Source organism: Labrus bergylta, chromosome 19 (assembly GCF_963930695.1).
Source record: "Labrus bergylta chromosome 19, fLabBer1.1, whole genome shotgun sequence".
NCBI classification, from domain to species: Eukaryota; Metazoa; Chordata; class Actinopteri; order Labriformes; family Labridae; genus Labrus; species Labrus bergylta.
Window position 1 is genome coordinate 20993707 of NC_089213.1, and position 15747 is coordinate 21009453.

Genomic DNA, 15747 nt, shown 5'->3' on the forward strand with positions numbered 1-15747 from the left:
TGAAACTGATTAGCTTAGTGTTTGATGTGCTTTGGCATAAATCTTGCAGACCGAACAACTACAGCTCTGTAGGAGGAAGATGAAGCAAGACTTCCACACAAACACTAAAAACCCCAAAATCATCTCCCTCTCCTCAGTTTGTTGTACCCTCCAATTTTCCTCTGACTTCATGCTTGCTTTGTCCAGAAAAAAACGTTCCCCCTACATCGTAACACAGGAGGGATCTCAAGATAAACCAAACGGTAGGCGGGGAAGGAGCCGCTGGGGTGTGGGATTGCTGGTAGAGAAGCGCACGAGCGCTCGTCTGCAGGATTTGTTTGACTCGGGTAATTGAAAGTGTTTTAAACTATTATAGCAACTGGAGGGCTTGTTTAACTGTCGAGCTGCCAGTCAAGCGGGTGGGCCAAAAGCCCGAGCCCGTCAAGGCCTGTCAGTCAGTGGAAACGAGAAGTGTCGGCTTAATGGATTTCTCCACGCCGCTCTGTCTGTGCGCCCAGCAGAGCCAGGAGGAAGAGGAGGAGGGGGGGGGAGAAAATAAAAATCAATGCATTGTCATGTGTGAGTGTGTGAGCCATCAAACGACCAGGTGGAATGGAACTGTATTTGCCTCGTGTCGATGTAGAGATGCAGCGCTGGGAAAGAGCAGGAGGTGTGTGCGAGTGCCTCGCCTGTATCTCTTTCACCAGCCTGAGTGTGTGTGTGTGTGTGTGTGTGTGTGTGTGTGTGTGTGTGTGTGTGTGTGTGCTTATGTGTTACCGTGTGTGTTTTCCAGTTAAGAGGATCGGGCATTCTGAGATAGACAGACGTTCTCTGGCTGTCTCTGGAGGCTTTTGTTGTGATTTGAGCTGTAAGAGGGGTCACATCACCTTCAAAACAAGTTTGCTTTCCAGCATAGTCTCTCTCCACAGGTAAAAAACTGTCTTTTGTCTGTGCTGATTCTCCTGAGGTTTTCACCAATGTTCACTAATCAGCACAGACAGACACTGATTAGTGTTCCAGACTTGTTTTGATGTTTGCATCTGCTTAAACAATCAGCTCGTTTTGCCAACAAAAATGATCAACTATTTTATTCATTTCAAAATTTAGAGCAAAAATCTTAACATTCTTCTAGTTCCAGCTTTTACAGGTCATTTTCAACATTGGCCTCTGAATAGGCTTGAATTGCAGTGTGACTTGATAAGTTGGCCTATCAATGCACCGTTTGATAACAACCAAAACTCAAAAAGTGATAATAAGTGTTACAACAGGGGGGGGACTGACAGTTTTTCACCAATATATATTTATTTTGTAGCACATTGTCTTTCCTATTTGTCAGGGTATTGGAATTGGGTTTGGGAGGAATAAGTGTTTGGAACATCTCTATCTAAAATGTGTGAATATCCTGATTAACTTTGTTTTATGTGCATAAACACTTGAGGGCTAGTGTGGGGAAAGAGCAAGACAATAAAAACATTGCTTTTGGCCCTGGATCGGATTTTTCACTGTAAGTGGATTTTTATTAATGACCTCTTACAAAAGTAACACCCGTAATGTCCCTCAGCCAGCAAGTGATGTTTTTAAAATGTCCTTTTGGTATTACTACTTATAAGAAATCAGAGAAGAGCTTCTACTAATAACATTTGAAATACTAGAAGCATTAACATTAGTTGCACCATAGCTTGATGTAGAAATTGATGAATTAATGAAGAAGAATCCCTTTTGATTGATTTGTTATTCGTCACCTAACTTTTTTAGCAGAAGTTATCTGTGATCAAATGTACGACAGAACTTTCTGTTCCAGTAATCACTAGTGACCTCATAGAGGACACAAAATATCTGTGCTTTAAAGACTCCTTTAATCAAAGGCGTTTCTACCTGACACTGCACTGAATGATTGCAACCCTTTGAGGTGTTATTAATTACAAACCACAGAAAAATGTAATAGGAGTCAAACAGACAGAGAGATCTAACATTTAACCCTTTGAATGTTGTATCATTTCCCCAACCTGCCGTTTAATCTGAGCTGGTGTGAAAGCGGTCGGGTGATGAATGTGTTTCCAGTATTACAAGGCACAGACACAGCATAACTAAAGTATTAACACAGACACCTAGCTCACAACGCCCCCACCTCTGGGTGCCTCACAGATATGTTTATGTTATCATTCCTCCTCTGGGTTGCAGCGAGAGGCTGTCGTGGCACGTATACCTTTACTTCATCTCAACACCACCTCCTGTGATTTATAGCCAGCAGATCTGGCTCCAGCCGCGTCATTTTTTAACCGTCCCGTCTTTTATCTCCACCAAATGATCGTCTTAACCACCGCCAAAGACTAACACGAGGCAGAGGGAGATGTCGGTTCTGAGCCTAAACAGACTCCTCTCTTAAAGGCGTCAAATCATTTCACCATGTTGAGAGAGAAAAGTGGTAATTACTTGTAATTGGGGCTTCAAGTTTTTCTCCCGCTCGTCCCTCTTTTTGTAAAATTGGATGATTTCCTTTTTTTTTTGTCTGGAGGGATGATAGATACCTCAGAACGATTGAGAGGAGCCAAATTGAAAACAGTTTTTCTTCCATTTGAAATGTATCATTGTTACTGTTCTTCTCTTCCACATGCTTTCACACACTAGCACTTCCTTTAGTGATATGTTTGAAATACACAAAACTGTGACTGATTTCTGTGTGTTCAAACACAGCTCTTTGCTGTTTGACGATAAAGTGTATAATAGCCCATAGCAGTGAATGAAACAGTGTTACCTCAAGCTTCCCCAAACAGGACACTTATGAGCAATAACATGAGTAGACTTTTGCAAAGTTGAGTGTACAAAAAATGTGTCGTTGTAGATCAGTTGGCTCTCAGCAAAAGGTGTTTGAAACCAAATTATACTCTTGTTGCTTTTAAATAGCTTTGGAGAAATTACTTACTTCACTACTATTTTAGAGTGCAGAAAATGTTTCAAGACCGTGTTGAATTATTTTCAAAATAGTTCATTTATTTTTTTTTTGTTTTACTTACCCAACTGCCAGTTTTAGGAAATAGGAAAATTTAATTTGCACATTTAGGACACCTGAAAGAACAAATGATACCTGCAGCTAACAATTATTTTCATCACTGACTGATTGGCTGTTTCTTTCATTAATGTGGATTTAACTTTTAGTCAATAAAACATTACTGGAAAAGATCTCATCATAAATCCAGAATTATTTTTTAAGATTTATTTTTGGGCTTTTTGTGTCTTTATTGGAGAGATAGGACAGTGAATAGAGTTGGAAATCAGGGAGAGAGAGAGTAGGGAATGACATGCGGGATAGGAGCCACAGGTTGGATTTGAACCTGGGCCGCCCGCTTGGAGAACCACAACCTCCATACATGGGGAACGGGCACTAACCACTGCACCACCAGCGCCCCTGGGGTGACATATTTCTGTCTAACAGTCAAAACCCCAACACACTTTCAAACTTAAACCACGAAGAAAGGTGGAACAATGAAGACGCAGGAAGTATTTGACCTCTGTCGTTGAAAAATGACTTAAACAATTAATTGACTAGTTGATTCATTGTTGTAGCCCTAGAGTGAATATGATACATTAAAATCTATTTGTTATCTAATTGTTTTAACCCTTATATATTTCCCTTCTTAACACTTATGTCAGTGTGAAAAATGCAAAAATAATCGCCATTAAGAAAAATCACTATTTGATGAATCGTGACTGTGCAAACATGTTGCATTAGATGTAACATTTTGTACTAATAATCCAAGTTCCGTCTGAGCGTTGCAGGAGACGGCCAACAGAAGTTTTTAATTACGTCAAATGATTTTTTTTTAGCATACAAACAGATGGTTTGGAATTTGCAATGCATGAAATGTACACAAACACTTTTAATCACTGTGAACGAGTTCATGTTTAAACACACGCATAAATAATCAAATTATGACCAGGCACTTACTACTACACTAAAGCGGGTTTCGCTTCTTGCTTATAGTAATGTATAAAAGGAAGAGAAAACAATGTGGGAAGAAAAGGAATGTGTAGCAAAAGGGAAGTGTGCAAAGGCAAAGATTTGACACAGTGCTGGAGGAGTGTTTCCTTCTTGTCTGACTGAATCATGTTGTGGTGTCTCAGCAATATTTTAATCCTACTCTAGCATAGAGTTGCTTCTTCTGTTGTTACTACATGTGTGTTCCTCCGTTTCACACACACGCATGCATATAAACACAAACACAAGAAAGACTTGCTTACATCTGACCTTGTGTAACGTCTTCAGATTCTAAGCTGAAGCTCGAGGCAGACAGTGCTCTGCTCTGCTCTGGTGTTAAGCTAATAGTAAAGAACACACAGGGTTTTTAAAGTAAGTAATCCAATTTGACCTTGTCTATGAGATGACAGCCCCAATGAATACAATTCTTTTTAGTCTGGCAGAACATCTTATGACCCACTTTTAGGGTGTCACCAGCTAAAAACCAGTCCTTAATAGCATCCAAAGAAAAAGCGAATCAAGAGAGGACAAGAACTTTGTCAAATCTTTGCAAAAGTAACACTAAAGCAGATTTATCTCATCTCATCTCATGTTCGCCTTCGGATGATGAGACGATGAAAAGCTGAAAGGGAAAACCCTATTCAGAGGAAATGGGAATGGCTGTTTTTTTTGTGTGTCTCTCACTCTCCATTAACTCAGTCTCACTTTTTCCTCACATTTTCCTCCGAGTGTGAAGCCGAGGGTAAAGAGCTCACTGTGTTCTGCCAGCAGTGTAGACTTCAAAAGGGGCTATTTGGCTGAGTTTTGGGGGGCCAGAGCACACAGGAGTGCAGCAGGAATAACACAGGCTGAAATGGTATTATTACAAGGCCGATTTAGGACTATGATAGAGAGAGTCTGTGGGGGTTTTCTGCACCAACCACACTGATGCATAAACAGACATAAAACCTACATCTTATTAATATGGATCACACTGATGTAGATACATAAAAGCAAGACACTAAAAAACAGAGCATAGGGGAATCTGCTGCAACAGTCAAAACTTAGAACGGACTGTATTTTGTTAAACACTTAAAGGTACGGAGGAGATCAAACGCTGTAGCTTGCTTTTGACAGCGGCTCAATATTTTGGTATTGAATACATATGTGACTGACTGTAAAATATGCGCTCAAATAGTTTTTGAGAAGTAGAAAGCTGGTGGGAAGTATCAGTGTATACCTCATACGATTTCCTTATGAACATGTACTGTATTTTTTGTTATATTTTGCCATTGTTGTTTAGGTTAACTATTATTATTTAGTTCAGCAAAATAGAAACTAATTTATTCTTCAAAGTTAGTTAAGATATCAGATAAAGATGAAAAAAAACCCACACAAATACACTGGACTTGAAGGGATGAGTGTGAGGCCCTCGCACGGTGAGTAAATCACATGTGACTGAGCCCAAACTCAGCCGAGGTGTGTCTCCTGACGTGGTGTGATGGGGCGCGCCCTAATGCATTACTGTCCACCAGGGCTTTGTGTATGTGGACGCCCATATGTGTATGCGTGCTCATGAAGGAGATCCTGCGTCTGTATGTGTGTGTGTGTGTGTGTGTGTGTGTGTTTGAGCATGCATCTGGGCCCCTCTTTACTGCGATGTTGTGAGCAGCCAATCATTTCTTCCAGTCTAATTAGCACACATGTAAATGCAAGGGAACCACAGAGCTCCGGGACGACCCACTGTGACATGGCAACGATTTACCATGAATGGGGGGTGGGTGACATGATGTGTATTTGTGCACGTGTGTGTGTGTGTGTGTGTGTGTGTGTGTGTGTGTGTGTGTGTGTGTGTGTGTGTGTGTGTGTGTGTGTGTGTGTGTGCGTGTGTGTGTTGTTCACTGAGTTTACACAGGGGATAGAAGTATAAGAGGGGTTTCCACTGCTGGTGAAAAAAAGCAGCTAGTCTTTGTTGACATAAGTGCTCGTGCTTGACCCCCCACTGGTGTCTCTGTTCTGGTCATTATCATCAACATAATCACCATCAGCAGCCAATCAGATTCAGGTTAGTAATCGTCAAAGTGGAGACTGACCAGCATTTGCATAACGAATGTAAAAAATGCGCTGAGTCAGGGGAAAATTAGTAAAAATGTTATAAGAATTATGACAGTTTCCAAAAATGCAATGCTTCTAAATTGCTCTCATGTCTTTACTTGTGTGAAATTATAAAAGCAAAACACATGTTAGACGATTCAAAACACACAAAACAAGGTGTTGGAAGATGAGAGTGTTTTTAAATAATCAAAGAAGATTAAAAGCTAAAAAACAAACAAAAGACCGTCACAAACCAAATCCATCAAAAAAAAAAGAAAATTAAACACATGCACACCAAACCAATCATTCATTCATTCATTTATAAGAAATGAATCCCTATGAGTCTCTATGAGCAACTGTTTAGGACACACAACCACCAACAAGGGTTGGGGTGGGCACGAATCACACCTGATGTAACAAGACAGTGTTTCCTTGTTTGCACCGGAGGGGGGGGGGAAGGGGGTGCAGGAAAGGATGGAGGGCCGTTGGATCAGGGGCTAACGACAGGAAGAATAAACACATGAATAAATAACAGCAAAAGGCAAACAGAGCCCGGCCATCAGTCCGATTTGGCCGAGCCTTGTCGCTCGCTTGTTCACTCACAGCTGGGGAAATTCACGGTAACTTGGTTTGGTCGAGTAGAGGAGAAAAGAAAGTGTCTCTGAAACATTGGACTCAACTTGATGTCAGTGGGCAAATGCATGTGGCAGATGTCGGCATTCAGATTTTTTCCCCTCCTCATATAGCGTTGTACTGTGGCAAGGAAAGAGCTTTGGGCGAGTGTTTGTGCATGTACTGTATATGTTTCATGAAAGCACACGTAAGTGATAAAGATACAAAAAGGTCAAAATTAGTCTGTTACTACAATACATGTAAAACTGATGTTGAAATACAGCAAAATACAGGACTTAGAATTTGAGCAAACAGCTAGTTATTGTTGAATCTGTTTTTTACTTTCTCTGGTGTCTTAGTTGTTGATCTTTTATGTGTTTTGGGTTAGGGTTAGGGGCAGACTTTTAACACATCTCAGGCTATAAGGGCTGTAGTATATGGCACCTGTTTACTTGATTCATACCTGTATACAAATAAACATGAATTAAAAGCAGTGTCGTCCTGAGATTAATATTCAAAAAGCAAAAGAGTTATTAGAGGAGTGAGATGAAAGCAGTAACCTCCTGTAAAAGTATTGAAAGCAGTCATTGTTATTTGACATCTTTTAATTAATTCAAGCTTCTTTATCATAAAGAAGAAAGTAGAGTGACTTAGATATAAGAAAATGAAGTTACTAAGCAAGCAGCTAATTTAAAATGGAGGTTTATAAGATTTAAACCTGTGGATCCTATTTGTTGAATTAAGAGTATTGCGTGTTTGTGTGTTTGTGTGTGTTCATATTATCCTCACTCAGAAGTTACCAGACTCTTCCCAACAGTTCAGGCTCTCGTTGAACTCCCAGAGGAGAGCTATAGGGATCTCTTTCTCTGCATAAGCATTAATAAACACACAGTCTTGTATACATATGTGTGTGTGTGTGTGTGTGTGTGTCTGCATGGCTGACTCAAAACCGACCCTTTGAAGTGAAGTAACGATGAGGGGGAAGTTAATTACGTCCCATTATGCAGGCTGGGCGCGACCATGCACCAGTTAAGGCCATGTTTTTCCCTTTAATTAACTAGAAAGCCGAGCGCTCGCCTGTCAGGAAGCTGCTAAAAGAGCATTTCAGAAGAAGAAACCCTCGGGGCGCTGATGAGAGGGCGCTAGGACTGGCCACATGTTAATGGCGAGGTGTTAGCATCTTAAACCGCGTTATCACTCCCCACTCACAGTTGTCTTTGCTGAAAAGTGTAAAGGGAAATCTTGGGAATGGTCTCCAGGGGAAAAGCTCGCAGAGCTCCTTGACTTTGAGAGTTGATGCTCCCTCACTACAAAGTGTGCAGGACCGGGGGAAGTTAAGGAACTTTTTTAAGTGCTTAAAAAAGAACCAAAAGTGCCTGAGCGCTAACTTCTTAATTAGGAAGTCTCTTGGATGGCTTGTGGATATGGGAGCCAAACTGGAGAACTTTGGAACCCTGATTATCATCTCCAGGCTGAGATGAGTTTTTTTTCAAAGTGCAACAACCAGGTTAAAAGTCGCTCCATCAAAGCAGCAGAGAGATACATTTACAGACGAAGACAGTAAACACATTTTAAGTTTCAGCCATCTGTGTATACACCCACGTAGATATGTGACATTTTGAAAATATTTTCAAATATTCTCAACCCATGCCTTAATAGAGATTTACTTTTAAGAAGAGAAAACACATAAACACATATTTCAAAGCTTTAAAAAAAGATGTTGGAAGTGATGCATAGGTGTCATAATGTGAAAAAGTCGTACAAAAGTTCAGATGAAAACTTCTTTAAGGGGTAATATTTTTAACCCAGTATGCAATACTGAAAAGAATGTGGCTTTAATTCAGGGTTTTGATAAGATTAGCTTAGCATCAAAATAACCTATATGTCTGCGTATATATATTTATATTATATATATATATATATATATATATATATATATATTTGTATATATATTTATATAATTTAACCATTAAAATTACTAAGTTTTTAACTATCAAGAGTTTCAAGTATTAATTGTTTAAATATTTTAAAGCTGTTGTTTTTTTAACTGGGTTTTATAAACAATACAAAATGTTAATCTGTAGTTTCTCTGTTGAACATCTCCATTGAGAAAATTGATTTATGGGAGCATTTCTTTACATGTGAGACAGAATTTGAGAAACATTTTCTTTTCTGATAAAGTGTTTTTTTAAATGGCATTAAAATGTGCACTTTGTTGAACAAGTAGAAGACAACAGTTAGTGACTGATTATCATATTTGATTACTGTGTCATTGTTGCCGTCAGGATTTCAAGCCATCAAGCCATCAAGCCATGTGCACGCTACACTCTGACACCTCACCTTTAGCATTAGCACAGCTTACTGATGAACACCTTGTTCCATTCTTTGTCAGCTGAACCTCTTATTATTTTAAAGACCTTGTGATAACTTCACAGTTTACACCTGATGGTCCCCATGCTTATACATGAACACTATTAGTCATGTTCGCTCAGAATAAACACATGCTTGGCCTTGTAGTGTAATGTCACATGTTAGAGAAAATGACATGATTGCAAAGAATTAACTTGTCAGGTATTTTTGGCGCAGGAACGTAAACCAATCGATGCATTCTCTAATTGGTGTGTGTCTGTCTCTTCTCTGCTTTACACCGTATGATAGTTGCAGGGAAGCATGTTTCTAATGCAATTAATTTGAAAGATATTAGTCCTTGAAACATCAGCTCTAAAGGGCACGTTTATCAGATTAAGAAGATATTTGGTGTAACTTATTTTCTGCTGTAGTGATTTTATTTTTTAAACTTAGCTAACACTCAGAGATATTTCTAAGTCTTGTTTTGTCTAACATTATTTATCTTCTTATATCTAACTTTAATTTTCAGCAGTAATAAACGCATAAACATTTAAGTCTTATACAAAGTAATATCTCTGATGAGTCTTCTACAAGTACCACATTTAATTTCCTTATCTTTAGGAATAGACATTTCATTTTAGACAGTCAAACCACCCACAAGTCTTTTCATGGTAAATCGTTATGATGGAATTATTCTTGTTTAAGGTGCAAACAACAGAGAAGAGAAACCTGACCCAGTGCCACAGATCATTATATGATGAAACCATGTTTGCACCAACAATTGTTCCATGCTTTTAATGAATGCATAATTCACAAAGCCTTCATGCAAAGAGGTTAATTAATTGTTATATATGTATACAGTACTGTGGGCTGCCAAAGGGTGGTGCTAAGCACAAACTGAATTAACCCTCTGTTACTCCAACATATGAATCTACACATTTAAATCCAGATCTATATGTTCTTTTTAAAGTATATTACACAAACCACATTAACATTCATTTTATGAGATATTTTTAACCACAGCAGATTTAGCTCCTGTAGCTTTATGCACACACATGAGGACACACACACACTCTTTTTCCTCACATTCATCTCACATATTGACCGGTCTGGGGGTCAATGACTGTGCAGATGACAACTGAGTTGTTATTAATGGCCACTGCATTCCAATATATCCGTATCTGTGCTGGGAAAATGGGCTGTAGCCGGCCTGCGCTCCTTCCCCCCACTCAGGGCTCCAGCTGTCTGGCTCCACTGTGTAAAAAGATCCAGGCTCGTCTCTTGTTTTTAGCTTCTCCCAACCCTTAAAACTGAGGGAAAGCAGGGGGAATCAATAATAAAAAAGAAGTCGATGTCATTAAAATACAACACATTTATTAAGTTTTATGTAAGCTCCTGTAAGCTCCTCATTCAGTAACTTTCTTCTTTGCACAAGGTTTATTCCATGTTAAAAAAACTAGGAGATTAATTCAGTGAACCTAAAAAGAAATTAGGGCAACATTTGATTGAAGGATAATTTGCAATAGTCTGGAGCTTCACACACAGAGCACTAGAAGAATATAATAATTGGCTGGAGAAAATGAACCAGTTAAGTCCTCCATTCCCCTCTCATATCTCAAAGCACCAACCCACCTTCATCTGATCATCTTTAACCATTCAGTCAGGGTTTGCACTTTTCTATCCTCTTGTGACCGTCCGGAGGTCTGCAGCCCTGCCCCCAACCTGCTTTTACTCTCCTCCCAAATAAAAATATTCAAAGGGTATCCTTTCATCGTTTGCTGGATAAGCCTACGTTTATTTGTCTTGTTTTAATCCAGCTGTTTAGTTCATTCCTTATTCCTATCCTCTATTTTTTCTCAGACCATTGCTAATATACAAAAGTTTGTAACTTGAAAAAAATCAGAAACTTTAAGTCTATTGGTAGTGGATAGATTGGTAGTTTGTTTGCAGTTTCATTCTTCATCCCATGTATTAATTAAATGTTTCTGTATTGTACATTACATGGAAAAAGGATAAAGGCCTTGTAGGCCTTGCCACAAGCTTTTGGACACAACAGCAGTTGTATGACTTTTTAATAATCAGTCAGTTAATTGATAAACTTACAAGGAGATTAATAACTAGTACTTTCAGATATTGTCATTGTGTCTTATCTTTAGACCTTATAATGTTTGTATTATAATATTTTAGAATAATACACACACACACACACACACACACACACTCACAGAGCAGGACACAACATCTTTTGCTTTGTTATAGGTAGGCCTACATGTTACAGTAACATGGTTTGTAACTACTGCAGTCCTCTTTTCAAATGTTATGATTCTCATTTCATGTCATTGCTTTTAGAAAAATAGTTTTTTGTCATTCACTTATACCTTTCTTTTGGAGTGTTTCCCCTTGTCTTTCTTCCCTATTCTTCATGTCCCTCTTCCTGTTTCTATTTCCCTCTCACTCTTTCAATTCTCTCCCTCTCTCTCCCCCCTCTCTCGCTCTCTCTGTCCCCCCGTCTGTCTCTCTCTCTCTCTCTCTCCGGATGGGTTCCGGCTGTTTGAGCTGGTGCGGCTGGTGGCCGGTGCGACGGCTCGGCTGTCTGGTGTCGCGTGCTATCAGGGCGGATGTCGCGCGGCGAGGACGATCGGAGCTGAGCGCCTCCGCCTCACCGCGGGTCACCTTTCACGGGCAATTAGTGTCGGAGCAGAGGCGCGCTCGCCGCTTGTCGGCCCCGCTTATTGTGAAGATCAGCGGCAATCAGTCTCCACACTCCACTCTGCACTTTCTCCTGGGCTCCTCTCACATCTCTGCTCCAGACCCTCACTCTCTCCGCTCCCTGTCTCTATTTGTTGCCTCTCTATCTCTCTGAGTTTTCCCCTGATGTGCTTTTGCTGCTCTCTGTCTAATGGCTGCTGTCTGGCAATATGTTATCCAACTGTCCAGCTCTCTCTTCATAATACACCCTGTGACAACATTTCTCTTGAACTCATTTGAGTTTTTTTGCGGTAATGGTATTATAACTTGTAATTACAGTGTTGAAAAGAGTTGTGCATATGAACATATTTATACACTATGACCACTCTTCTACCCCTCAAATAAGCCTGAATGTGATACTCAACTCATATATTTGCCTGAGACTAGAGAAAGATATTTTCCTAAGCCACTCTGTGTTCAGTACTCAGTATGTTCTAGTTTGTAACTTAATCTGTGTCGTCTTAAGTTTGATTTATCTCCTGCAGGGTTTTGTAAAGCTGCTGCTGAAAACACATTTCCTGACATAGCTCTTTCATAATAAGAGAGTTTGCTTTGACATAAATGCGATGGAAACTCTTACCAGCCTCTAAATAATAAACAAAAATAAAGAAATTATGTTTCTGAGCGAGACAAGGAGCATGTCAGTATTTTCATTAATAATTGAAACATTTCTCATCATATAATAGCATTTAACATAAATAATATAACTATAAGAGTGGCTGGTTCCACCAGACACAGAGGCAGGTTTGTGAAAAAGTTAATATCCGACTTTGGTGTGTTTGTATGTTTGTGTGCAAGGCAAGTACAAATGTTGGATGACTCATTCAGGTCATTCAGGTCAGTCTTGATCTGAGAATGATTTGATAATTGGGTTTATATTCAATACAAATAGTCAGATGAAACTGTTTTTTTAAAGACAAAATGTAGTCTTTCAGAGTCATTGCTTCAGAGGTAGTTGCTACTTTAGGCTTTGCCTTTCCTGCGACACTTTGGATTTTTACAAGTGGTTTTTACCCAGAGATATATACTTGATCATGTGTGCTGCTTGCTGTTGTGCTGAACATCTAAATAACGGAATATCCAGCGGAACTGTTCAAAATGCGATGCGTAGTCCTTGTGTTGGTGTTTGTGTACGTGCATGGATAAGATGAGCAGATTGAAGTTGTTTGTTGCAAAAACCAAATTAATTTAGAGGGAAAAACCCATTTGATTATAAATACAAACCTAATATTAAAGTATACCCTAAGATAGGAGTGGGAAAAAAAGTATGTGGATCCCTGGAGTCTGTAGGTATGGATGCATTCAGAGTGTGAGTCTTAATATATGTATTGTGCCCTCCATACATTCATTATCTCGTGAATTTATAGTGCCTGTGCTGTAACATTTGTGCCACATTGTAACGCCCACCTCACACATTTGGCTACAAACACAGAAGAGGAGAAATCAAGGAAAAAGGGCAGGCTCATTTGCATTTGGGTGCTTCATTAGATAAAGCTAAGGACAGCGAAGAGTGCATCTTCAGCCACAGTGATGAATAGCTGCTGCATCACAAAGTTGCCTCCGAGTAGTCTTGTGGTAACCCTCATTTGCATCAGGGCCTGTTTATTTTTTATATATTTATTAACTCATCTAATGGTGGACACTTACTTTTATTCATGTGTCCTCCCAAGAAACCTCCGCTTGTGTTTGCAATTTAAATAGGTTACTTGTGATGGTGTTACAGAAGCTGTGATTTCATGAAAAAGGCGATCAGGTGGCAGAAAATGACGATAAGGTAAGACAAAGAAAAGGTGTTAATTGTATGAAGTTTTAATTGTGACCTTGTGGCGTATAAATTACAAGCTTATATTTATCACATTTCTTCTTAAAGGTGTCACACTCAAATAATTTCCAACTCTTCATAACTGATACGAAGTTCAAGGGGATTTTGCAATGTCAAGTGTTTATGGTATATGTGGTCAAATGAAGAAATAAACACAAAAAAGTGCATACAATGCTGACAGAGAAAGCTGTACTGACAGTGCCTACATGTACCATGATGCATTGCATGTATTAAATAGCATTGGGATGCTTAGTAGCATTTTCTCTTTCTATCTGGCATGATTAAAACTAAATGTCTAAGTTATTCAAAAACACAGTTAATGAATCCTTGTCCATAAAATCAAGTGTGCTCATCTTTTGGGGTGTTATGTTATACGTTTGTAGTTGGGTTTCTTAGCTAGTTTGCAAACTCAGCAAAATAAAAAAGGTGCTCTGCCTCCAATGCTGTATCCACTTCTATAGGACATCCATGGCCTGCTCTCTTCTACCCTGATGTAAACTTGCTAAGTGCTTCTCGTAGGAGCAGCTCGGTTTGGCTGTATTTTAGTAGAGACATTGAGATAAACATGTATAAGCTGTGTCAGTTTTAGAGTGGCAGCAACTGGAGAAACAACCAGCATCATCACCCTGCAGAGTGTCAAGCGGTGACGCATGTACACATGCACAATCACTTTTCAGCTGAGTGACCGTCTTGTCTTAATTATATATCGCTTCCCCAAGTGCTAGATGCATTTCAGGGATCAACACAATAAATGTGTATATCAATACGTATCTATCTCTACACATTGAACATAGATCTGAGAGAGAGAGAGAGAGGGAGAGAGAGAGAGAGAGAGAGAGAGAGAGAGTTTTAAATTTCTAATTTAATTGATTTGTTTTTGCTTTTAACATTTTAATTGTTCTTACTTATTATTCTTACTCCTTTTCATTGTATTTTCTTGTGTTTTAACTGCATGCACTTCCTGTTTTATTCTTGCAGTTCTCTTGTTTAGTTGTAATGAAAATGAGGGTTCTCCCTCAATATGTTTTCCGAGGATTTAGATAAAATAAATGATGATGATGACGATATTGGCCAATATATCGGTATCAGATTTTATCTCTATCGATATCAGTATCGGCCTCAACAATCCCATAACGGTCAGGCCCTAGTACAGACCGCTGATAAAATCACAGATACACAAATACACACAGATACAGCTGCACTAATGTCAGTGTGCTTCTTTAACAGGAAAAACATCTCCACAATAAGTTAAAATATTTGGATTAAAACAATTTATTTCTAGACCTGCTAATCTTTAGTTTTACCTGCTGTACATTCATTATCTTTTTTCAATTGGAAACCAATTCAGGTAACAACATACATGTTTTATAAGCTCAGAAATAAATATACAAATATACTTTTGTATTTCTTGTTGAGTTCTAATCAGTTTGATTGTGTGTTATTCAGCAATCAGTGAAGGCTTCAATTATCACCTTGAAATCCAACCTCTCTGACTCGTTGAAGGAAAAATGATTGGCTAAATACATAACAAGACGCTAAAACTGTACTTCATCACGACGATGAAAGATATCAAAGTTTGCCTTTTAAAAGGTGATCAGTTGTGAAGTCAAATTCCTCAGGAATCTTTAGTTCTCACCTCAGGGATTTCACATCTATTTTTTGTTCATAAAACGAATCCGCTCTCCAAGAAAAAGCAAACAGTAAACATGCTAAATAAATCATATTTTTCTTTTTCCACCTCTTTCTGCTCTGTTTTAACCCTCTCTCTTCTTCTTTTTTTTTTGTAAACAGACCCATGGGCGGCTGCGTCTCCCAGGCCTCATGCCATGCTGTCTTTTGAACGCAAACCTATGTGGATTGGCCTTGAACGGCTGTTTCATCCAGTCATCCAGGGCATGACGAGATCCGACTGGTCCAGTCCCATGTGAGTCCTGCATCTCAGCGGCTAGCTATCACCCTCCATAAACAAACCAAGCCCGAACAATGTCAGATGTTGGCTTGCATTCAAACGATGGTCTTTTTGAGATGTGAGGGAGAAATAAACAACAAAAAAATCAAGAGATCATGAGCTGAAACCAAACAATCCCAAGAGTATTATTTGTTCTCTTTTAAAAAATTAGATCACTGATAAAAGCTGAATCGCTGAAACACGCATATGCAGCATCATTCTCCTCTCTTTCTGTCTTTA